This window comes from Dermacentor andersoni, chromosome 10 (genome assembly GCF_023375885.2).
Source record: "Dermacentor andersoni chromosome 10, qqDerAnde1_hic_scaffold, whole genome shotgun sequence".
In the NCBI taxonomy this organism is placed as follows: domain Eukaryota; kingdom Metazoa; phylum Arthropoda; class Arachnida; order Ixodida; family Ixodidae; genus Dermacentor; species Dermacentor andersoni.
Window position 1 is genome coordinate 23,112,948 of NC_092823.1, and position 24,059 is coordinate 23,137,006.

Here is a 24,059-nt window from a genome sequence, read left to right on the forward strand (position 1 = left end):
CTGTTCTTTATTTCTACACATTATCATCACTTGTACCAATTCCTCAGCTGTAATTAGCATCATCAGCCGCACACCTTGTTGTTCTTTGTCGCAGCTCGAGCTCGGCTGGATAAAACGGTTCCTTATTTTATATATCTATATTATACACCTGAACTTTAGAATACGCAAAGGCAGCCACTGCGATAGCCCATGAACATCTTTGATGCAATTGGTAATTAAGAAATATAGGAGGCATCCTATATTACTAGTTGTATCACAGGTCTTCATCCGCTACCACAGTTTCTGCCTTTGTGTATTACCAAGCACGGGTTCCCTGCGCTTTACGTTTTTGTATTGCTATTCTTTCTTTTCTAATCAAGCTATGAATACGCTTCGCTTGGCGAACATTTCGCAGCTTTGCACTTGGTTGGTTTTAGTGCTTCGTATAAAGTTTTCACGCTGCTTCATTCATGAAGCGTTGTGCTCACTAGTGGAATTTAAGCATGGCACCGTACCTGCAAATATTGAAGACAATAGAGCCAGTGCTGCAACAGGGAAAGGAGGGGCGGTCATCATGTTTTTCTGGATGGTGACACTTCAGCCTTAAAGCAATTTATAAACGGTTCGGTTCTCCTTCTATTCAATAACCCAGATAAGCCACAGTCTAGGATCAGATATCTGTACAAAGAGACAAACATACACAATCATGCATACACAATATAGCATGTACATGGGTAGCAAATACTACAACGAAATGCCGCGTATGCGTGCACATAGAAACTTCTAGGTAGTCATGTCTAAACAAATAAATGTTGGTCTGCGAGTTTCTTCAATACAGCTGTTTTCGTATGGAATTTGTATGGAATGTAAGTAAAGGGCGTGCGGAAAGTCCATTGTGTACGTCTTGTGGCTGCTACGAGACACTTCAGCACCTTATATTTGAGTGTCCCGCTTTCAGTGCGCAGCGCATGTCGCTAGTGAGAAACTATCATCTCCTTGGCCTGCGGTGTGCGACACTCGAGGAATGTTTATACCCCAGTGGCTGTGCATCTAAACGTGATCAGGCCCATCGCGCCCTACTAACCTTTATAGAACTAACTAACTTGGGTTCACGTTTGTAGCAATAACATTCAACATTCTATAGTAGCGTGACCTTCAGTGACCGACTCTACTGTGTGTGATCAGTACTCTACCCTAGCGCTTCTTCCTACGAAGATGGGAGGTGGCGGGTTCAAACACCTTATAGTGTACATTGTGAACCGACTACCGGTGAAACGGTGATAACGTGCAGCTTTACTTGGCGTCTCATCGTGGAGAACACAATTAGCCGCATAGCGAACTAGCCGTGGATGTTGTTGATAATTGTGGAGGCTGTTCGACGCGGCGTCACTTTAACTCCGGCTGCAGAGTTCTACTTTAGTCTTTAGATTTGACCTGTTGCAGTGTTCTACTTTGGTCTTTAGATTTGTCCTGTTGCTCTTTCTTTCCTCTTTCCTTTTTCCTCCCCTCCTTCCTATCTTCCATTTCTGTGTTGCTGTCACCTCCCTTCAGAAGAGTAGGCAGGCGTTGTGCCCCTTCCGGTGGCAGTTGCCAGCCTGCTCCTCGCTTTCCCTTTCCTGATACCTGTGTATATGTGTATGTGTTCAAAACAAATAATAATAATAATAATAATTGCTCACGGGGGTATGGGCCATTGATGATGACAGTTTTCGACATGCTGTTCTGTATGTTGTATGCGTGATTGTAAAGAATTTAAACACTGTTCGCTTCATTTTGCTGAGTACTTGGAGCCTCTGCTTACGGGGCTATGAGCCATTGCATTTTTCCTTGCTTACAGGTGCATGAATGATTACGCGGGTATGAGCCACTGATGATGATAATCTTTGTTCAGGGAGAACGAAAATGCATGGGACCCTAGCCATATGCAGCTTCGCACTAAAACAATACTGATATCATTGTCCTGTCGCATCGCTGCGAGGCGTCCCAAACTTTTGCTGAGTGCATTTAAATCTGCAAGGACCACATAGGGTTTAGGCAGTTCATCTGTTAACACCCAAAATTCTTGTCTGTGGAGTTCATAACGAGAGGGTATGCAGAAAGCGCAGGCCGTATCAAGTTTAAACGCACAGCTCGAACGGCAACTGCTGGAACGGCAACTACGTTCAGGAGAGGCTCAAAGGGTGTCGTCAGCCTGAGTGGTAGGGCTGTTATCAAGGAATTCTATGGAAGGGCGGCGGTAAATTGTGGCGATAGGACGCGTATTTGCAGGGCTAGTTGCTGCGTCGAAACAATGTTTTTTGTGCGTGTATAGAGCTGGCCCATGATTGTACCCTTGCTGGGATATTTTGTAGCCTTTAAATAGTAGATTGGAAGCGGCAAGGCTATCAGTTATTATGTTTTTTTTTACTGTGTGTGCGTGTGCATGGGGCAATATGGTTTAGTAGGACAGGCAAAGCGTTCTTTCATGCGACATGTTTCAACACATTCAACCGTGTGTGACGTTAAGTGTTTCTAACCTTTAAGTATTAAGTTGAACGTGGCAAAGCACAAACAAGCAAATAGTTTTAATGCGTTTGGATTCTTAGGTTACTCCACGCACTTCTCTCGGGCTATGTATCTGCCTGTGCATCTATGCATGTTTATATCTAAGCATTTTACCACCTAGCTAGGTCTCTGCGTACTCCTTAGCCAAATGGGTAGCGCATTGGGCTGCTCGGTTGAGGTAACAGGGTTCGCAACGAACCATCGGATCAGCTTCGGTCACTGAGTACGCACATACGTGTACATGCGAGACTTTCTTAAACGAAGGTCTTTCACGTCGACATGGCTTACTGTAAATGCGGTGCTGGGTAGGAAGCACTGTTCGTAGAAACTGTTTAACGCCGACTTGGAGAACTGGGAATGTGCCACTAGGTCGGTGCTTATATTCAATGAATATCTCGAACGGCAGCTTGTGTCACTGCGTATGAGCCAGAAGGTGTGTTCCGCTCCTCAATTAAAATCTTTGATGCCAGCTTTGGTCACCCTGGGATTGTGCCATTGTGGAATGAAGAAAAATATCCCTTAAAGGTAAATTGCAATTAAATGTTAGACCGCGTAAAATGCCCAGTTTTCGATAATTTAGACAGGCAGCCGACTAAGGACTTTGCCTTCGTGCAAAATCCTACGCTTCAAATGCAGGTCAATCCGTCACAAGGAGCTCTCGAAAATCGATACCGAAGCTGAAAAAAATCACCGCGCTTTCCAGTCCATGAGACGGTCGAACAGCGAAGGTGTGTCATTTGCACCGAGTGTTACACCATGCAAGCCAAACTTCGCAAGCAGTCTACGGGCGCATTCACATTTTCGAGAAGCAGAGGTCGTGCCACCGTCACTCACCTGCGACCAGGCAAAGGCTCGACAACACCGACGTTCACACTTGCGAGGGCCACCTCCGTGGCCTGCGGATTGCCTCCTCGTTCGAAACGAGAACTCTGTAGAAGGACGCCGTTGTCGCGGTTTCGGGCGTTTCGTTTTTGCCGCCGGCAATGACAACCGTATGCACAAATTCTCACGCACTACTTACCGAGCATCTCTGATTCCTTTCGCAGTTTGCGTCTCGCAGTCGCAAGGCTGGAAAATCAGCAAGCGTGTGACGGGCCGGCGAACGTCGCTTTTCGACGTATGCGATCATTTGCAACTGTCGCTTTTCGGTCAGAACGGTCGCGCGACCTCTGCGACTTGCAAGCGTGAATGTTCTAAAACTCTTTTTTTTTTCACAACTGATTCACCTTATTTTCGCTTTTGCGTGCTTCGTGTGGTCAACGTTTTAGGATTGATCTTATTGGCGGTTGTCACCGCGTTTCTTTTTTGCGTGTGTGGCGAGAAACGATAAAAATATTACAAAGAGCAGGCGCCACGCATGAACCAATACACACATTTTTTTCTGAAAAAATAGCCTAGTGTCGAACCAGTTAAAAGTTGCACTTCGATAACATTCGAGAAGGGTCATGAAATTTTCCAAGGACAACCCGGTTGCATTGCGACAATATATCTCGCCACTTTCTTCGATGCACATCGTCACACATCGAAATAGCTGTGTGTGTGCGTGCGTGCGTGCGTGCGTGCGTGTGTGTGTGTGTGCGTGTGTGCGTGTGTGTTTGTGTGTGTGTTAAAAATAAATTACCGTGCAGATTGTGGTGCTTACGATGCCAGATTTATCTTTGCCTGACATTAACGTGCAAGGAGCGGTTGCAGCCGCCAGTGAGGCTTTGAAAGAGTTAGCTGTGTGAAACATTTCGAGATTGTGGACGCCAACAGGGAACCGAGAAGGTATGATGGTTTTCAACGAGATTGAATTCACTCCAATCGGAGGCTTGGGCGAGAAGTGGGCTAGTGGCTTGCGGGTCACGCAATTATTTTTTGGGGAGCCCACGGGCGCTCACAAGGTCAGGGCAGGTAATATTGATGAAGAAGGTCCCCTACGGTAACCAAAGACTGGCATCACCATCAAGAACAGAAAAGGGATAAAAAGAGAAAATGTCCCCGTGCAATAGGCTACATAGACATGTTAGGCGTCAGAAAAAATGCAAAAACGGTTAGAGGTTGAGAAGCAGGCAAATAGAGAACAGGTGTGTATGTGGTAAAACAAGCACACCTTAAAGACTTAGAAGGGCCAGCAGTGATTGAGAAATAAGTTTGAGAAGGGTACAATTGACCTTAATCGGAATGAAAGGGAGCGAAAATGCTCGTACATGAGCGAGCCAAAGGGTAAATAGAAAGTGTAATGAGCATCGTTCTTTATCTGGCACAACGAGTGGAAAGAAGACTTGGCTGGGCTTAATGTATTTGCAGAGGCCATATAATTTCAAAGAGCAGAATCAAGAGTTACGGGTATGGCTAAGTGCTTCGGGGTGTCGTGAATAATGCTGAAATTATCCGGGTACGTGACATGAAGCTCTACATACAGGAATAGATGCTTATGCCATGAATTGGAAGTTAATGCTAGACGTTTTGTGAGCAACGTGACCTGGTTATAGTATAACGTGGACTTAATTTGGCGGCCATATCACACGGCAAGTAGAAAATATGCAGTCGACTGGTTATTATTACCCGATGACATAAAGAATTAATGATTATTTGAGAGAACTTGTCATTGACGAGAAAGCGTATGGCAACATATAGAGTTACCATAAACAAATCATTTTTCAATAGAATATGTAGCTGGGAAAGAGAGCACGAAACCATAAATCGCCAGTAAAATTTGGACGTGAGACCAATAACAACTATAGTCATGGGGGTCACAAGAGTACCAAAAGCCTGGTAGAACATGGAGATACTTGATGCAATCGGAGAGCGAGAGAAACCATCATAGAAGCTTAGGCAGACAGAAAAAGCACGGTTGCCGCATTATGAAACAGAAAATGGGAAACATACCGGGAGAAAATGCTATGGGACGAATACTCTTTCAAGCAGTGATGAAACGTGGAAGACAACATCGGTACTGATAAATACATGAGAAAAAGCAGGCCGCACCAGGAAGATTGTGGAACCACAATACTTTACTAGGCAGGATGTCTGGAATAATACAAAAGCGCCTCCTAGACATGGACAAAGATGGAAACAAACTGGGAGGGGACGTGGCATTAAATTAAATCATGAAAGTAACAGCCGAATCATTACAAGGCAACGACGAGGTGGATTTCGAGAGAAAAACAAGCATGAGTGATAACCTGGTGGAAGAGGAGCTCGTGCTGAGAAATTTCAATTGATAACAGCCGAAGAGAACATTTATAAGCGCACAACCACGTGGTTGGACGACTTTCTTGTTACACTGATCAATGAACTAGGACCAAAATTAAGGAAGCTATCTTGAAAGCAGCAGAAAAAAGTTTACAAAATAGTTGAATACCAAACAGCTGGCGACAAAGTAGAATAAATTTAATTTTAGAGGTAAGGGGGGGGGGAAGAATTCACTCATGTAGATCATTGGCGATTACAACAGTGTTATACGGGTTAGAGATGCAGGCGAATAAATTAAAGCGGCAAGCATGGGCAGAACATAAAGTCCTGTTGGGAGATCTTCAGAATGGCTTTAGAATCAGTAGCAGCTTGGATAACTTATTTGTTCTTACTCAGTGCATGACAATTTCTCCAGAAGAAAGGAGAACATTATGGATGGCTTTTGGGTCTTTACCGGAGCGTATGACAATGTGAACCGCCGCATTTTGGAGGATATTCCCGAAGGAGATGGCTTAGGTAAAGACTATACAGCTTTTCCGAGATTTACTTAGAAAATACCGTTTCCGCTGAATTGGAAGGGTTGAGGAGAGAGGCGACAGTTTATATCACCAAAGGACTGAGACAGGGGTGCCATTTATGCCCGCTGTTGTTTCTGATGTACGTGGTAATGATGGAAAGGGCACTAGAAAGAAACAAAGAGGCCTACACGGTAGTAGAACAATACCTTGCAGGTTTTCTTTTTTGCGGCCGCGATTGTCTTACGTGCAAATAGAATAAGTGAAATGCGACATCTGGCTAATATCGGTCTTGAAAGCTGTGGATTGTAGTTCAGCCTAGAAAATCAGGTCATATCGTAGTTGATGGAAACAGTGAACAGTCTGTTTGCAGGGTAAGGACATACCTCGGGTTAAAGAACGCAAATAGCTTGGGGTATGGATAAACGAAGGGAATATATATATATATATATATATGAAAACGCAGGAAAAAACAATTATAGCATAGCGGAAGAGATAGCGGTCATAATGAAACACAGGGCTATGGGGGGACACAATAGGTACGAGGCGCGGCGGGGTATGTGGAAAGGCGTAATGGTTGGAAGTCTTACATTTGGAAATGCAGATATTTGCTTGAAGTCTAGGTTACAATCAGGACTCGATGGCAACCAGAGATCAGTGGGAGGCATTGCAATGGATGCTCAAGGTAAGACTACAAATGAAGATGCACAACGTGATATGGGTTGGTAAAATTTTGAAGTAAGGGAATCTCCGAGTAAAATTCATTTCGAAGAACGATTGAGGTTAATCAAAGAAAATAAATTGGTTGCGAGAGTATTCATGTATTTGTACGTACAGTCAAAATATTAACTCAAAGAGGAGAAAAGCACATGGAAAGCTTACTAGGAAGTATGCGACCAATATAGCATGTAACACGGCAATAAAATGCATAGACATGTTTTTTGCCGCAATTTAACACTCACAAAAGGAAGGCACATAAAGACTGCTGTACTAGAAATATGTTGCAACAGAACTGCTTGTTGGCCTAGTTGGTGCTTGCTAAAAGACATGTTTTTTGTCGCAATTGAACACTTGCGAAAGGAAAAAAAACATGTCTTTTAGCAAGCACCAACTAGGCCAACAAGCAGTTCTGTTGCAATAAAGTGCATGAACGCAAAGTCAGAGAAGGAGAGAATCATGAATCAGGAAAGAACCAGTTTCTGATAAGTCAAAGAGAAGCCGTTTACTTTTTGAAGCAAAATCATAATGCCTTAGAGCACGTAGTTATAAAGCATTACACACCAAGAAAAAACATCTGCTTGCTGCAGTAAAGCTATTTAAAGATATCTGAATGTGGATATCTACCCAGCTGCCGGTTTAGGCTGCACTGGCAACCATGACACTCTTGTTTTCTGAGATAGCAGCAGAAAGTCCTGCTATCTCATGTCCGCAGTAGAGATTAGTAAAAGGCGATTGGAGGTTTGGTGGCAAAATAGTAGGGAAACCACAAACAATGGAGGCATACAGAAAGAAAGTTCCCTAAAGTGGTTCAAAAGTTTGATATTGGGAATTTTTTGTCTTAAAAAAGATACCTATAGGACATTAGGTACAATAACAGAAAGAGCTTAATGGCGCAACGCACCGCCCCGTTGCAGAGACGACGTTCTCGAATCCATCCTCCATCCATGACAAATATTTCATACAATGCAAGGCATCATGCCGCGTACCCATATTGTTATAAGTGAGAACGCAGAGCTAAACTGTGCTATCACTTTCAATGTTTTGCCTTTGGGAGTAACTGCGCATTACTTGGATGCACAACTATACGTACGTCAGTTCAGGAAGTAGAGGTGCGGTCTCTTGAAAAACAAGGCGCCAGCAGAGCAATGCCGGCTGGTCGTCGAAGGCAAGCTTTTTGCGCAGCTTCAACCTACTTGCACCGGAGGCTCCTATACAGCTGCCACTGGCTGCCAAGTGTCGGCTTTCCCATATCTGCGTTCACAGTTCTTTCTTGCTGTCGCCTATTGTACAAGCGTGTGGGCGTTTTTTGATTGTTAAGTACCAAGCAAAGCACAAATTCAGGGATTTCTCTAAACATGTCGCTCGAATAATAGAAAAAAGATTTTTGTAGAATCTGTAAGGACTGTCGACACACTGGTTACTTTCATTATTTTGGACAAGACCATGAAAATATCGAATAATATACGTATCAGGAATACACACGCCATCTATCGAACCCAACTGAATGCATGCTTAAAAGTTCTTAATGTGCATCTTTTTTTTTTTCTAGGTGCGCATTTATAAAGCTGTGTTATAATATTATACAAATTATGCTGATCCAACGCTCAATATATAATCAACGTGAAGGGAAGCTTTCGTTTAGTGGGTAATGAAACGTCATAAGTGTTTCCATCTCGCTCTTGCTTTTTGGCGTGGAAAGCGCGAGGGAACTAGTCCTTGCGTACCCATGCTATGCAATGTGACAGACGCTGCGATCGTTTCCAACAGCTATTAGGCGTTGACAGGCACGTACGCAGGATTCTTTTTCGGGGGAGGCCCAACCGAAGGTAACTTTTCTATGCAAATGAGGGAGGGTTACCTTTACTAGCACAAATGTGAATAACACCCACCATTCGCCATAAAAACGCGTAAACCCACAAAAGATGACTGAAATAAGGTGTATTTTACACGTATGCCTGTGCGATTCACCTCTCCTTTACTTGGCAAACAAAAAACCATGTTAAATGGACTCGCACAGGAAAGGAGCACCAAGGACAAATAAAGAATCAGAAGTATAAATTAAATATTACGTTAGTAAAATAGAACTAAAGAAGCAGCAGTTGGCAACAAAGGCACACAGACCGCACGGAGTTAGGTTACCCCGCCAGCCAATCCCAGAAGCGAACGAAATCGTCGTCATGCGGTCTTTTCAAAATGGCGTCGTACTTGGTACCTCCGGAGCGTTTGCTGCTCTTGAAGAGTCTTTTCATCGACAGAAGCAATGAAGCGTGCAACAAACATGGACAAAGTGCATGGAGTCATCAAAAGTCTGCGGTGCTGTTCATTTCACTGCTGCACCCGTTTTACTCATGAAACTTCACTGCCAACTGAAGTGAAACTTCACAACAAATAGTTGTAGAGAAGCAAGCATGTTATTTCAGTTCAATAAAGAATTAGGAATTCGCCATTCCACTATAATAGGCGAGGGAAAATGTACAAAATTACACCCTAATATATTTATTTTTGTAGTTACCGCCTTATTTGGGTAACAGAAGAAGTTTCAAGTACGAATTATTTGCAGCCTCGCGGAGGGACAGTGGCTGGCGGTTATGAGGCTGTGGGCGGGGCTTCATTGCAGACTTAAGTTGTATCCGACTATATGATAGCGCTTTTTTAATTAGCTCTGGAAGAATTATACAGAAATATATGTTTGCGCAACAATCACAGTTCTTTTGGGTCTCTCGATTACTGATTTAACAAGTTAAGTGCCACAACCAACTCGTATTGTTATTTGGGAAGTTACGTAACGATGCGTGGCCGTCAGTCGCGTACAACCGCGTAGAGCGCAGGAAGTTGCGATTCTAGACGTACTGCGCACACCGCGAAAGGTTAGAAAAACACCTTCATAAGCACAGCAGAGAAGTGGCTACGTTAGGCGGCTCTAATGATAACTTTAGAAGCGTCATTCACAACACATGGAATTGTCCTCCACTTCCGGCGGCGTTTTCTCTGTTTCCTTTTTAAATAACCAGGTGTTGACCCATAAATATTTTCATAAACAATGGCTACATTTGTTAATTTTCGCTTTTCCTTCCTGTTTGGCTGTTGTCTTGGCCCTCTCCCTTAGTAGATCGGTTAATTTCTCAACTCTTGAGACTCTTGTTTCCATTTGCCAATTGTACAGCACGAAAAGTGCTGTACACTTAGGGAAATACCAGATGAGTTAACGGGCGACAGTCATATTGCCTATGAGTTTAAGGGTTATTGCAGGGTTCGATGATGGACGCTGTCTCGCATTATTTAATTTTCTACCTTATCTAACCCATATCACGGGAACATGGTTCCGAGGATCTGTCAGCGTCGTGGCGAGCCGTCACTGGAAAAAATAATAAAACAAAAAGAAAAGTTAAACGCAACTGGCATTTTCTCTGGCCGCAACTCGTTCCGCGTGCATACAGGCCAGTTGACCACGAACTGAATCTCTTTCCTGGTCGCTGGATCAGACTAGATGAAGAAGGTTGAACTGTCGAAGCAACAACGATGCGCGAGACCGTTTAATAGATAATGACAACTGCATGCATATCGAGTTGTCACCGAATTGATGAGGAAACTGGCCTTCACATGCCAGGAGATGCCGATAACTACCGCCATCCAAAATCGCTAATAAAGGCAACAAAATGTTGACCACCGAATAGCTGTCAAGTCCCAACATTGATTTGGCGGCGCTTTAGGAATGTGTGTGAGACGTGGTGGCGTGGTCGGAGAGGGGGGGGGGGTTATACGTCTGAATTTCGGGGGGAGGGGGCTGCCCCCCCGCCCCCCCCCCTTCTTTTGGGTACGTGCTTGGGCGTTGCCACATTAGGAGTATACATGTAACTGTGCTATTATGGTTAGAGCCACGGGGCCTCTGTTCTGGGGGAGAGCAGTTCAATCCCACCATCGGACAAGTTGTTACTTTGTTTGTGCGTGTTCCGCATGCTTTCCAGGGCTCCTTTGGAATAAATGAATATCACCCAGCCCCTTGGGGGCTGCTGTCAAGTACGTACATAAAGACGTCCTTAATGTCATTATGCCAACCTGCAGCCCATGATATTGCATATCGCCAACCCAAGGCCGACCTCGCTGGCCACTGCGTCGCTTTGAATGGCCATGCCGGCATATCGTGAGGAGTAAAAGCAGATGAAGCTGCCCGAAATACCCTTGAATCCCGCAATATTATAATATTTATTTTACAAAAGTCAATTCCTTGAACATAGGAAAAATATAACTTTAAAGATAAAGATCACCCGAGGAATCCGCAGTTTCACTGTGATAATTTTCTGCGATTGGTTCACCCTGGCCTAAGATAAAGCATTCCGAGCCATTCCAATCGACAAAATCATTCCTATCGGAAAAGACAACGTAGCATTCACAAACAATAATCTGTATCACATAGAGCGTATTACTGATGCCTATTATGATAACTGTGGCAGCTGAGAGACAGTGGGGCACAGTTTATTAAAAAGCCCAGCATAGTGCTTCGACATACATTTTTTTAGCACCAAATAGACAGGAATTGTGATGATCCGCTAGCGTTACCTTGCATCTTAGATTGCATGACCGCCCGTTTAGAATACTAGCAGGTCTGAGATCCAGTACAACTCAGAAATTGTCCATCTAGGAAAGCTTTAAAAATTTACTTTATGATACGAAAAAAGAAACATTCACCAATCGTCTTACCTGTAGCTATCGTTAGCAGGTTTACTCGCGCATTTCATGCGTATCTCTCTCATAATTTTTTCCACTTTGCAATTTTTAAACCTCTTGTCGTTCCTTTTGTAGATCTTCGTCACGATGATCATGATGATGATGATGATCGGAGTTTATTGGCTCAAGAGCCAGGAGTGGCTAAAGAGCGTCAAGGCTACGTTAGACTGCAATTGATAAATCAATAATGATAATCGAGACGTGGATAAAACATGGCTTTATAGAGGCCTGAAATATTCGTCGGAAATTGCGTAAATATTGTTACGGGGAAAATAGACGCTCGACAATATTTTTTACAGAATATATACTACGGGCAGAAGACAGGCATACAAGATGGAGTCCTTGCGCACGACTATCGGTGATCGTCTCCTTCGTCAATCCTCTCATCATCGTTCACTCCTGCAGCGCCACATTGCACAATCCCCGGCGGCGAAGGCGCTCTCCCGGCGCTTGGAAGGTTTGAGTGAGATCGCTTCAGCCCAGCGACGTCTGTCACGTCTGTCACGTGACGCAAGACACGGTATGGGCCTGAATAGGGTGAATTCTGCTTCTCACAAAGGCCAACTCGCCGTGTTCCTTTCCAAAGAAGCACGATGTCACCAGGGTTAACGTGGGCAACGCGGCAACGAGCGTTATATATGCGTCGTTGCTTTTCTTAGGAAGTGGTCAGACGCAGGCGTGCGATCTCACGTGTTTCGGTCGCTCTAGATATGGCATCAGGGGCACCTTATGATATTGTATCGAGAACGGCTGGGTGGATTGTGCCAAACGGTAGTTTAGGGTCTCGTATATACAAGAGAAAAAATGGAGAGGAGCCAGTAGAATTATGGTGGGACGTATTGTAGACGAATGTGACGACCGGCATAGACGCATTCCAGTCACGGTGGTCGGCGGAGCCGTACATAGCCAGTATTTCTCTGATGGTTCTATTGAGGGGCTCTGTGAGGCTGTTGGCATGAGGGTGATACGCCGTTGTAGACTTTTGCTTTGTAGCGCAGGTGTGCAAGATGTCCTCAACAACAGGTGTGCAAGATGTCCTCCCTGTCGGTAAGAAGTTGCCGGGGAGCGCAGTGGTGAAGTATCACTGCGTCTAGTAAGAAGTCAGTGACGTCGGTTGCACAACTGGTAGAGAGAGCCCGCGTAAACGCGTACCCGATGGTGTAGTTCGTAGCAACTACTATCCACTTGTTCCCAGCAAGCGATAGAGGAAAAGCGCCAAGGAGATCAATGAATACCAACTCTAAACAATGGCGGAGATGGTATTTCTGTGGGCTGAAAATGGCCAGCGGGTAAGGTTGCTGGTTTTTTCGGCGCTTACAAGATTTACAGGAGGCGACGTAATGGCAAACGGAACGGCAAGTACCGGGCCAGAAGAAATGACGCCGAACACGCTCATGTGTCCTTGAGATTCGCAGATGACCATTGGTAAGGACATCATGCAACTGTGCGAGCAGAGTCTCACGCATATGCTTGCGAACGACCAGTAGCAGCTCACGGCCATCAGCGCGCATGTTGTACAGCAATATATGCCATCTTGCGGCACAGACATACGCGAAGAGGGTGAAGTTGACAGGTCCGTCAGGCTGAGAACGATGTCCCTCAGGTAAGGGTCGCGTCGTTGCTCATCAGCGATGTCACCAAACGCGGTAATCGCTAGGACGCAAGCTGACTCGCCGGTCTCCGGCTGGTCTAGCGGATCTACTGGATGACGTGACAAGAAATCAGCGTCCTCATGGAGTCGGCCTGTCTTATACACCACTGTGTATAGGACAAGCCCATTGACCGAAAGATCCTCTTGGATCTTTTAAAGACGAAAGCCAGCATCGGGCGTGGTGACCGGTGATAACCCTGAAAGGCCGTCAGTAGAGGTAGGGGCGAAATTTACCTACTGCCCTAACGAGGGCGAGGCATTCACTTTCGGCGGCCGAGTAATTGTGTTCGGCTAGTGACAGAAGATGGCTAGCGTACGCAAGTCATCGCGTACGGTCAACGGTCGCAACCATGCTGTTGTGCCAAAAGAGCGCTGATACCGTGGCCGCTGGCGTCGGTGCGAACCTCCCTTGGGGCGGACACGTCAAAGTATCATGTTCGCTAGCATCAGAGTCAGGTCCCCGTTGTTGCTAGTGCTCACCCGTTCAAGCAGTTCTTCGTACAGTTCTTCGTACAGTCTTCAATGTCATTGTTGTCAGAGCCGGGAAAGGTACCTGGGTCACGCGTTTGTGTGAATAGGCCGAGGCGGTTGGCGGCGGATTGTTGAGAGCGGTTGCTGACCTGACCGAAGCATTCTCCTCACCGCCTTGCACTGGCATTGTAGATGCCGCCAAGGAGCGTCCTCTGCTTAGATCTGTCTTGAAAAACTCGCACTCTCCCCCAAAATGTTACTGGGAGAAAAGATGCTTGCCAATGTGTATACAAGATATATACAACGGGCAGAAGACACGCATACAAAGTCGAGCCTGTGCGCACGACTATCGGCGATCGCCGTCTTCGGCTGTCCTGTCATCATCGTTGACGCCTGCAGTGCCTCCTAGCAAACATCCTTAATAAAGCTAGACAATGATACCTGAGTAATCTGACATATGCTATGGAGAAACGATCGTATTTGTGAATTGGTACTCAGCCAATATAATCAAGCCCAGTAGTTTCTTGCAGCATTGGGGAGGCACAGGACCCCTTACCTCGTAGGAAGTCTCAAAGCTCCTCAAGATGTGTTTGCTCGCGCCGCGTCATGTGCCTGAGGCCGTCTGCATGAGCTGAGGCCGTCTGCTTGCCATCCTGTCAATATATGCTCCACGGTTGCTCGAGTTACTCAACAAATGTTTTTTTGTGTTTAACCATAGTCTGCATTTGCATGAATGCCAGAGTAGGCCTGCGCTTCATAGATAGGATGGCTCAGTGGTTCATTGTAGCCTCCTTCGCCAGATTTAATAAGAGCGAACGCCTTGATAAATGTTCATACGCGCTGCATCATCCGCCCCGTGTCTTCTAACGCCATAGCGTTAAGGAGCCTGTGTCGCAGAAAATCCGGCGTCGGTGTCGGCGTCACGTCATGCTCCGGACGTCGTTTCGGCAAAATGATTTTGCAACCACACGCACAGAGGCCTTCCATGTGGCACAAACAGTTGACTGAAATAATTGAATTTCTTAAGCTAAAATACGTGGAAAAATCGTAAACTATGACTTACACACAGACTGAACATATCTCGGATTGTAATTTGAAAATACGAAAAAACGTAATTCGGTTACGCGAAAACTCCTTTTCCAGCGCTTCTACAATGCATAGACCGGAGACAGAATCTGCAATTTGCGCACGCCGGTGAGTAAATATCTCCGAGTCCACGGAGTGGCGCACCCGCTTCCCTGAGACACTTCAAGATGGCGCTCGCCTCCACCGAATCAAGGCCCATGCAAGAGGCCGCGCTACTACCAGAAAGCCTGCCTTCGTGCATCGCGTTCGCCACGAGCGTTGCCCGGTAATCATTACAGTTACATAAGTTGCAGTTGCCGGGATGCGCGAGGAGTCAGGATCTTTGAATGCTATCGCAATCCACTCTTCAAGGCGAAGCTTAAGCGTCCTCCAATTTTTTTGTCGTTCGCTCACCACCATTATCACGTGCTATACTAGAGGCTACGAGCAGAAAACAAACCCGTCCAAATACGTACCCTTCTCAGTTCATAACATAGTTGTTGACAACCTTAGAATTACAAAGGTATAATTACCCTATCCAGCTCCAACACAATTTGCACATATCAGCCAGCCAGTTTGGTTCGCTTGTTTTCGTGACGTCAAGTGGTTTAACGTGTTTAAAACAAGTTTTTATTTTTCGTACGGGTCGGACATTGTGTCACTGATTTCAGAATGAAACCTGAACGTCTAGGGAAAATCTAATGGGGGGTCTTAATATCACTGCTCAGCCATAGCAGACATTTTATCTTGAACAACTGCCTTAGCTCTGCCAATTAGCCTTGCATTTACACTAGCAGAGGATATTCATTATACTGTGAGGGAACTGCAGCCTGCTCGGCTGTCTTTCATTGGTAAAGGGCAGGGGCACTACGTTTTTATTGGAGGAGCGGGTCTGCAATTCTTAGGTGGTCACCGTCTATGAAGTAGAATCTGCATTGTGAATGCATCACCAGCAATAATGCTGTGGCGCCATGAATGGAAACGAAATAACTTTCACTGCTCGGCGATGCTTCTGTAGTCCTAGCAGCACCAAAAGAAACAGCTGAGGCCGTATTCTGTAACGGTTTGCTTTTGAAATGGTTCGCTGTCACGAACGCCATTGGTTGGCGCTTCGTTGTTGTCAACTCTGGTGACCATGAGGACAAATGTTGTTTGCGTCACACAGGTTGTCAATGATATGGAAATGAACCTGTCGCATCCTAGAAGTGGAAAGGCGGAAAGGTGATTCGGTCGAGGTCCGCCCGGGGTCGCGAGCATGATCTCAGGTGTTGCTAGGGCAACCGTGGCCGTCTGGTAGTCTGGTGCTGGCCGGCGCGACGCGAGAGAGACCAATTGCGGCTTCTTCGGTTGTGTTGCTGGCAAGCGTTGGCCAAAGACAATGACGTGACAAGAGACAATGGCCCGACGCGTTCAACATGAGCGAAGGAGAATTCCGAAGGCATTTTAAGCTCTACAAAAACAGAGTGTGATGGATTTGCGACGATCTAGAATATGGCGGACCACAAGATTTAGAAGTGTTGACATTGCGACGTAAGTGCTGTGCTCGCTACATATTACAGCGAGGCTGTTTAGGGCTACTTTCTCAAGTATCGTGTCCGTGTGTTAACCCAAAACTATCATTATGATAGGCTCCAGCATTGTCGTCTTCCACAGCTGGCTCGTTGGTGCTCCTCGGCGCTGCCGCATCCGTCGCCGTCATTAAGTAATCAATTAAGTAATGAACACAAAGATGTAACGAGTTTTACAGAGAAGCTGTTAAGGGCTACTTCCGCCAGGATCGTGTCCGTGCGTAGACAAAAAACTCCCCATACGGTGGCCGATCCAGAAGCTAGTTCAATGCCGTGCTGACCCGCGGCGGACGTGAAGCAGGCGTTAAGCACTCCGCATACGAGGGCCAATCCCGAAGACAGTGCAATACCGGGAAGACCCGCGGCGGAAGTCAAGCAGGCGTTAAGCATTCTCCATACTGGGGCCAAGCCCAAAGATAGTGCAATGCCCGGCCGGCCCGCGGCGGAGCTGAAGCAGGCGCTAAGAGCTCCCATACGTGGGCCAATTCCGAAAATAGCTCAATGCCGGTCCGACCCGCGGTGGTTCACCATTAAGGGGCCGATATGCACAGCTTTGGTGGTGGTGCTTCTTCAGAGTGGAAGGGCGCAGAGTTTTTCTTTTCTTTTTTGCACCGTGTTCTTTTGATCAGTGCATCTGGAATGTAGAAGCTGTTGGGTTGCCGCAGCCATCCGTCAATCACACCATTACCGCCATCACTACTGCCATTACGATTGAGTGAAAAGAAAAAGAGGTGTGAGATTTCTCTCCACGAAGCAGAGGAAGCCGCAGTCAAGAATGCGTTCTTGACCGCTGCAAGGTTGTCGAAATTGTGCGATGTGTGGCGGAACCCTAAGAAGCTCAGCCACTGCTAAACGAAATCCTATTAGAACCACGGCCTACACGCAGAGAACCGCTTTGATTGCAACACGTATGGCGCATCACCTAGTTCGAGAAAAAGAAGTAAACCCAATTCTGTGCAGCGAAAGCTGTCAAAATAGCGATGCTGGTGGTCATTTTTTGAAGCTTGAATTCGTGTTTAGCGCGATTTCGGCAATTGTCTTTTGTCTCGTTGTCGTCGTTTTGCTGGATTCGAGCTTCAGTTCCGGATTGCGCACACTCTGCAGTTGCGTGAAGTTGTGATCAAGCTAGAGTTTACACACCTTACAGCTGTGGCCGCACTCACGACCGAGGAATTCTCCCTTGAACCGTCCATCGGCACCCTCCGTGGGAGGAATTCCTCTGCGTCGAATCCTCTGCTCGGCCTCCTACTCTCGAACTAGGGAGTTAGCTTGCTTCTGCTGGTGCTTGGCCTAGGTTACTTTATCTTCAAACCGGAGATTGGCTTGCGTCCACCGGCGCTTGGCTTCCTCTTCCAATTCTCGATGCTCGGTGGTGGCGGAATCCTTCTGCTGGCGCCTTGCTTGCGCCTCTCCCTCTCGAACATCCAGATTTGCGCGACGTCGGCGCTGCCGCTCTCGTCCGAGCTCCCACTGCCGTTGCGACCAGCGGAACCCATGGCGCAAAAGGGCGCCGGCCGACGAAACACCTGCTCCTAACCATTCTCCTCCCCCTATCTCGGCGCCCGCCCTGATTGGTGCGATCGCATCCCAGCGGGTACCTGGATGGATGAATGGATGGCTGGTATGAGCGTCCCCTTTCGAACGGGTTGTGTGTTGCCCCACAAAGCTCTTATTCTATTACCTATTGTCCTACCTACCTTAAAACGAAAGAAAAAAGAAGAGAAAAAAACCAGGATGAATTCCCATAACGGAAATTTCTTAACTTCTTTTGTGAACATTGTTTTTGCGCGCCTCCGTTCTTTGTCGTTTCCCTGCTTTTCTTCCACGAATAGTTCCGTCGCCGCTTACTAATCTCTACTGCGGACATGTTTAGTTTCCCCCAGCTTTCGCTGAGCCCAAGGGCTTCGGGAGGGCAGAGATGCCAAAATCGATCGCTGGGCAGATATCTTTGCATTCTAATAAAACAGGCTCCATCGTTTCCCTAGCTTTACCGCCGCATGCACATGCTTCTTCCTTCTTATATCTCGCTTTATAAGTGCTTGTTCTAAGGCATGCGGACCTCATTCCGAAAATTAATTAACTTCCCTTCAAGTTATCCCAAATTGTTTCTTTCCTGATTTCCTTTTTTCCGCTTAAGTAGTTACTCATAGCAGGTTTATTGTCCATTGCCGCCACACGCGAGATTATCTCAGCCTGTCTGACTTTCCGATTGACGTCTCTTCTTGCCATGTTGCCCGCTATACAGGTATCATACTTGCTGGTAAGCTGCCTAGTTTTTTTTTTTCCTTCCACTGTGAATCAATGTTTTTTCCTGTACAAATACCTGAAAACTCTCCCAGCCCGTTTGCTTTCTTCCATATTCCTCAGTCGCTCTTCATAACAAATTTTACTGTGATTACTCTTACTTCAATGCTTTTCGAGCCCATATCACCCTGCACAGCTTCATTTGTAATTTTTGCGTCAGAGCCCAATGCGAGGTGTCCCACTGACCTTTGGTTGCCATCGAGTCCTGATTGTACTCCTGATTTAAAGCAAACAACCACATTTCCAAAAGTAAGTCATGGAACCATTACACCTTTTCCATTACATCTCCTATTGCGAACATTTCCGCACACGAACTTTGCCCCGGATAGATAGAATGGATGGATGTTATGAGCGTCCCCTTTGGAACGGGGCGGTGGGTTGCGCCACCAACCTCTTGCTCTCATGCTGCCTAATGTCCTACCTAGGTTAAACAATAAAAAAAAAGGAGAAAAACACGATGGACTCCCACAACCAAATTTTCTGATCCCCTATTGCGAACTGTGCTTTTGTACGTCTCCGTTTTTTGTCGTTTCCCTACATTTTTTCCACCAATCCTCCAATAGCCTCTTACTAATCCCTATTGCTCACATGTTTACTTTTCCACTGCTCTCGCTGAACCCAAGGGCTTCAAGGAGGCCAGAGGTGCCTAAATCGACCACTGGGTAGACGTCTTCACATTCTATTAAAGCATGCTCCATAGTTTCCCTAGCTTTGCCGCAGCAAGCACATGCTTCTTCTTCCTTCTTATATCTCCCTTTATATTGAGTGTTTAAGCCATGCCGATCTCGCTTCGAAAAGTAATGAGCTTCCCTTTGAGTTATCATAAATTCTTTCCTGATTTCGTTTTTTCCACGTAAGCAGTTACTAATGGCAGGTTATTTTTTTTCCATTGCCGCCACCCATGAGATTATTTCAGCCTCTTCGACTTTCTGCTTGACGTTCTTTGTTGCTGTGTTGCCCACCCTGCAGGCCGCATACTTGCTGGTAAGCTTCCTAGTTCTCTTCCTCCACTGTGAATCCATGTTATTCCTGTACAGATACTTCAACACTCGCCCAGCCCATTCACTTTCTTCCATATTCCTCAGTTGTCTTCATACTCAATTTTACTGCGAGCTACCCTCACTTCAAAATTAGTCCAGCCCATATTACCCTGCACAGCTTCATTTATAGTCTTCCTGTGAGCGCACAACGTGAGGCAACCAACTGACCTTTGGTTCTCATCGAGTCCTGATTGTACCGCTAACTTAAAGCAAACAACCGCATTTCCAAAATTAAGTCATCGAACCATTACACCTTTCCGCATGCTTCGGAGCACTGCGTACCTATTGTATCCCCAGAGTTGTGTGTTCTTCATTATGGCTGCATTTCTCTTCCCCTTCACTGTTATTGTTTTTTTTCTGTGTTTCCATATATCCATTGCGTTCGTTTATCCATACACCAAGGTATTTATATTCCGTTACCCAAGGTATTTCCTGACCCTGTGTCGCCACTGTCTGTTCACTGTTTTCATTGAATACCATAACACCTGGTTTTCTAACACTAAATTTCAAACCTAAATTTGTTGCCATCCTGTCCACAGATATTAGCCAGACGTTGCAAATCACTTTGCTTGTTAGCTAGCGACGCAATGTCATCCGCATAAAATAAACTTCGAAGCTGCGGCTCTACTACTGTACGCGGCTGTTTGTACGAGAGATTAAAGCCGATATAACTTCCTTCTAGCGCCCTCTCCATCCTCACCATGTACATCATAAACAGCTGTGGGGATAAAGGGCACCTCTGTCTCAGTCCTTCCTTGATACCGACATTCTCCTCGCTCCTCATCCTTTCCCAATCAACGCAAACGGAATTTTCTAGGTAAATCTCTCTCAAAAGCTGTAGACAACCTTCACCTAAGCCTTCCCCTTCCAGAATATCCCACAAAATGTTGCGGCCTCCTGTAATGTCTAACAAGGCCATATTTAACGGTCTGCTTTCAACTTTTTATATTTCAATACACTGAGTAAGAACAAATAAGTTATCATCTAAACGGCTACCTATTCTGAAGCCATTCTGAAGTTCTCCCAAAATGTCATTACTCTCAGCCCATGCTTGAAGCTTTAATTTGATTGCCTGCATTGCAAGCCTGTACATTACCGATGTAATGGTCAGCGGTCTATACGGGTGAATTCCATCTTTCTCCCCCTTACCTTGGTAAGTTAAATTCATTCTACTTTGTCGCCAACTATCTGGTATTCGACTATCTTTCAAATTTTATTCCACTGCTTTCCCCAGAGCTTCCCTAATAAGCCTAACGGGAACCTCGTCTAGCCCTGTGGCTGTTTGCTTAAGAATTTTCTCTTCGGCTTTCGTCAAGTTCAAATTTGTCCGCACCAGCTCCTTTTCCACCAGGGTGTCTTTCATGCTCTTTGTTTATTGCCGTCATTGTCATTGATTGCCGCTTCTCCTTCGAGTCTGTTTTCATCTTCGTCTAGGATATGGTGTTGTATTGTTGTTGACTTCCTGCCTAATAATTTTAGGTCGTTCCAAAATATTCTAGTCGCGGCCTTCTTTTTTTCACGTATTTCTGACAACCAACGTTGACTTTCACATTTTAATTTTGCTTGCACCAGTATTGGAACCATAGGCTTTTTCTCCCGGTATATTGTTCCCATTTACTGGTTACTTCATCCTTTGGCAACTGCGCCTTCTTTGCCTGCCTTGCTCTCGGGATGCTTTCTGTCGTTCGGCAATCGCTTCTCGTATCTCCCGGTTCCACCAGCTTTTCGGTTTATTTTTTTCCTTTCCAAGGAATATGTTGTTTCTCTTTCCGCATTTCTGTCGTTATTACACTTAGAAGCTCGCTGTATTGCTACTCTATATTTCACCATTTGCCAAGTTCTTCCTCGACTCTAGTGACCATATTTGTTATTTGTTCAGCGTTCAAATTTGGACTGGCCATTTTGCACTCCTTGCTCACTTTCGCAAACAGATATCCCATTTTCAAAATGAGGTGTTTATCGTCACTCCCTGTGCTGCTACACCCTTCCTCATTAACGACCATTTCTCTCAACTTATGATGAATTCCTTCTGTCATCAAACAGTAATTAATGGTTGATTGCCGGTTTCCCACTTCCCACTGATCTGCCTTTCACACTTAAGCCGTGTATTCACGATAACGAGTTTGTGTTGCTCACAAAGGTCTAGCTTTGACTTGCCGTTGTTGTCGGTACAGCCATATAAATCTTGTATATGGGCATTCATGTGACCTAATAGGATAATTTCAGCCCCAATGCAAAAACCCTTGATATCAGCGGTTATGCATTCCACTAACACTTTAGGCTTTTCTGTGCAAATATTTCCGATCGACGAATACGTAACGCCCAGCCATGTTTTTTTCCCACTCATTGTACCTGATAGCCAAACATGCTCTTGACATTTAAGATTTACTCTTTTCCATTTGGCTCCCTGATGGATCAGCATTCCGACTCTCCCTCGCTTTCATTCCAACTTAGTTCTGTTGCGCCCTTCCCAAACATAATTCTCAGTGACTGGCGGCCCTTTCGAATCTCTAAAGTGCGTTTCAGAGACCGTATACACCCCTATTCGTTCTCTATTTAACTGCTCCTCAATCTCTGCCCACTTTTCCTTTCGTCTGCCGCCCTTCATGTTTATGTAGCCTATTGCATGGCGAGCTCTCTTTTTTGCTTTCCTCCTTTTTTCTGTTATCGACGACGATGCTCTTCTGAGGTTCCCCTAGGGGACCTTTTGCATTGCTACCTACTGTGACCTCCTGAGCGCCTGTGCCCACCCTAAAGAAGCAACAGCGCAACCACCAATTCAGCAGCCCACTTCTCCTGCCAGCCTGTAATTGAAGTAGATCCCGGCTCGTTTAAAACCACCACACCTTCTTACTTCCCTGTTTACTTCGACAACCTCGAAGCCTTTCTCTCGGCTCATTTTCCATATCGCCTCATTAGCAGCCACTACGGCTCTTCATACGTGAGTGTCACGTACAGGCACCTCCGGCAGCGCGCACACCGCGGTCTGCACCTGAAGGGCTAACTCGCGGAATTCGTCCACCACACTTCGCCAAGCGCTGGGCTAGTTCTGTCCCGTTCCTGTTTAGGACGTCATTTAGCCCACCTACTACTATGACAAGGTTGCACACGTGGGCACTTCCCGCGAGCTTTTTTTTTTCCTCGCTCCAAGACAGAGCGCAGTGTACGCCCTGGAAATGTTCCTACTGCCACTCTTTTTATCGTATTTCACCCTCTCTACAGTTGCTTCTGAGCACCTAGTCAGGTTTCAGTCGCCGGCGATAATCACCCTTTCACTCTCTCCTACCTCTCTGCTTCCATTTGTCTTTTTCCGCGTGATTCGGACTCGACAAGGGGCATTGTCGCCTTTTCCGCGTAGCGACCTCAAGGTAGGTGCCCCACTTTCCAGCTAACCCTTCACCACGTTGCACGCATTCCACGTACTTTGCTACCACTCCCACTCCTGTCACGTCGGGCGACTGCGTTCCGTTGTCACTCCCATTCTCGTTCACATTGGGGACCCTGTTCAGCCTTTCCTCGACAGCTTCAAGTATTTTTTCAACTACCTTTTGTGCATCACGCTCCCTATTTAACTCATTTTTGAGCTGTTCCACCTGTTTGACAAGCTCTTCCTGGAAAGCCTCCGTTTTCTTGAGCCTAACATCGACATCACAGTGTGTGTCGATTGACTCGGCTCTCTATCCGTTCTCATCCGTCCCCTCCTGTGCCTTGAGGGACCCCCCGCGCACTGCCTGCTTTCCCTGCTTTCTTGCCATGTGTTGCACGGCTTTTTTATGCAAATACTATAATATAATAATGCAGAGCAGGTGCCCTTTAGCAAAAACCAATATTCACAGCATCCAAATCCTCAAAATGTGGCAAAGCAACTCTCACCACTGTTTCAAAAGCAATCAATGCCGCGCAGACCGAAGGTATGACACGCTCTCGCAGGCGCTCAACCACGCGGCCAGCCCTCACTTTCCTACCAAAACACGCACAGTAAAACCACTAATAGCTATAAATCTTGCCACCTCCAAGCTACCATTTAAAGGCTACAAACACTCAACGTCCCACACGGCTGCACGTGTTGAAGCACGTGGCGCGAAAGGACGCTCTAACCATCCTGCAAAACCATATGTACATGAAACACACCCGCACACACGAAATACGAGAGACAAAAAAAAAAAAAAAGATAGCAACCCAATTACTATTTAAAGGCAAAAAATCAGTAAATCAAAAGCAGAAGCAAGCTCAAAGCATGCACAACATGATTTCGTCGCCGCCACGGAACCCCGTAAAGCACGTCCGTTCGCCACACGAT

General features: G+C 46.0%; 1 long non-coding RNA gene across 1 annotated transcript in view; it reads right to left on the bottom strand.

Moving 5' to 3' along the window:
• The window catches only part of LOC126519310 (uncharacterized), a 103,320-nt gene extending 95,170 nt beyond the window's left edge, over window positions 1-8,150 (bottom strand). The window contains exons 1-2 of the long non-coding RNA XR_011890559.1: window positions 8,026-8,150; window positions 495-657 (exon numbers count right to left, since the gene is read on the bottom strand). This is a non-coding gene — a long non-coding RNA (uncharacterized lncRNA). The remainder of the gene's footprint in view (window positions 1-494; window positions 658-8,025) is intronic.
• Between the last annotated feature and the right edge of the window lie 15,909 nt (window positions 8,151-24,059).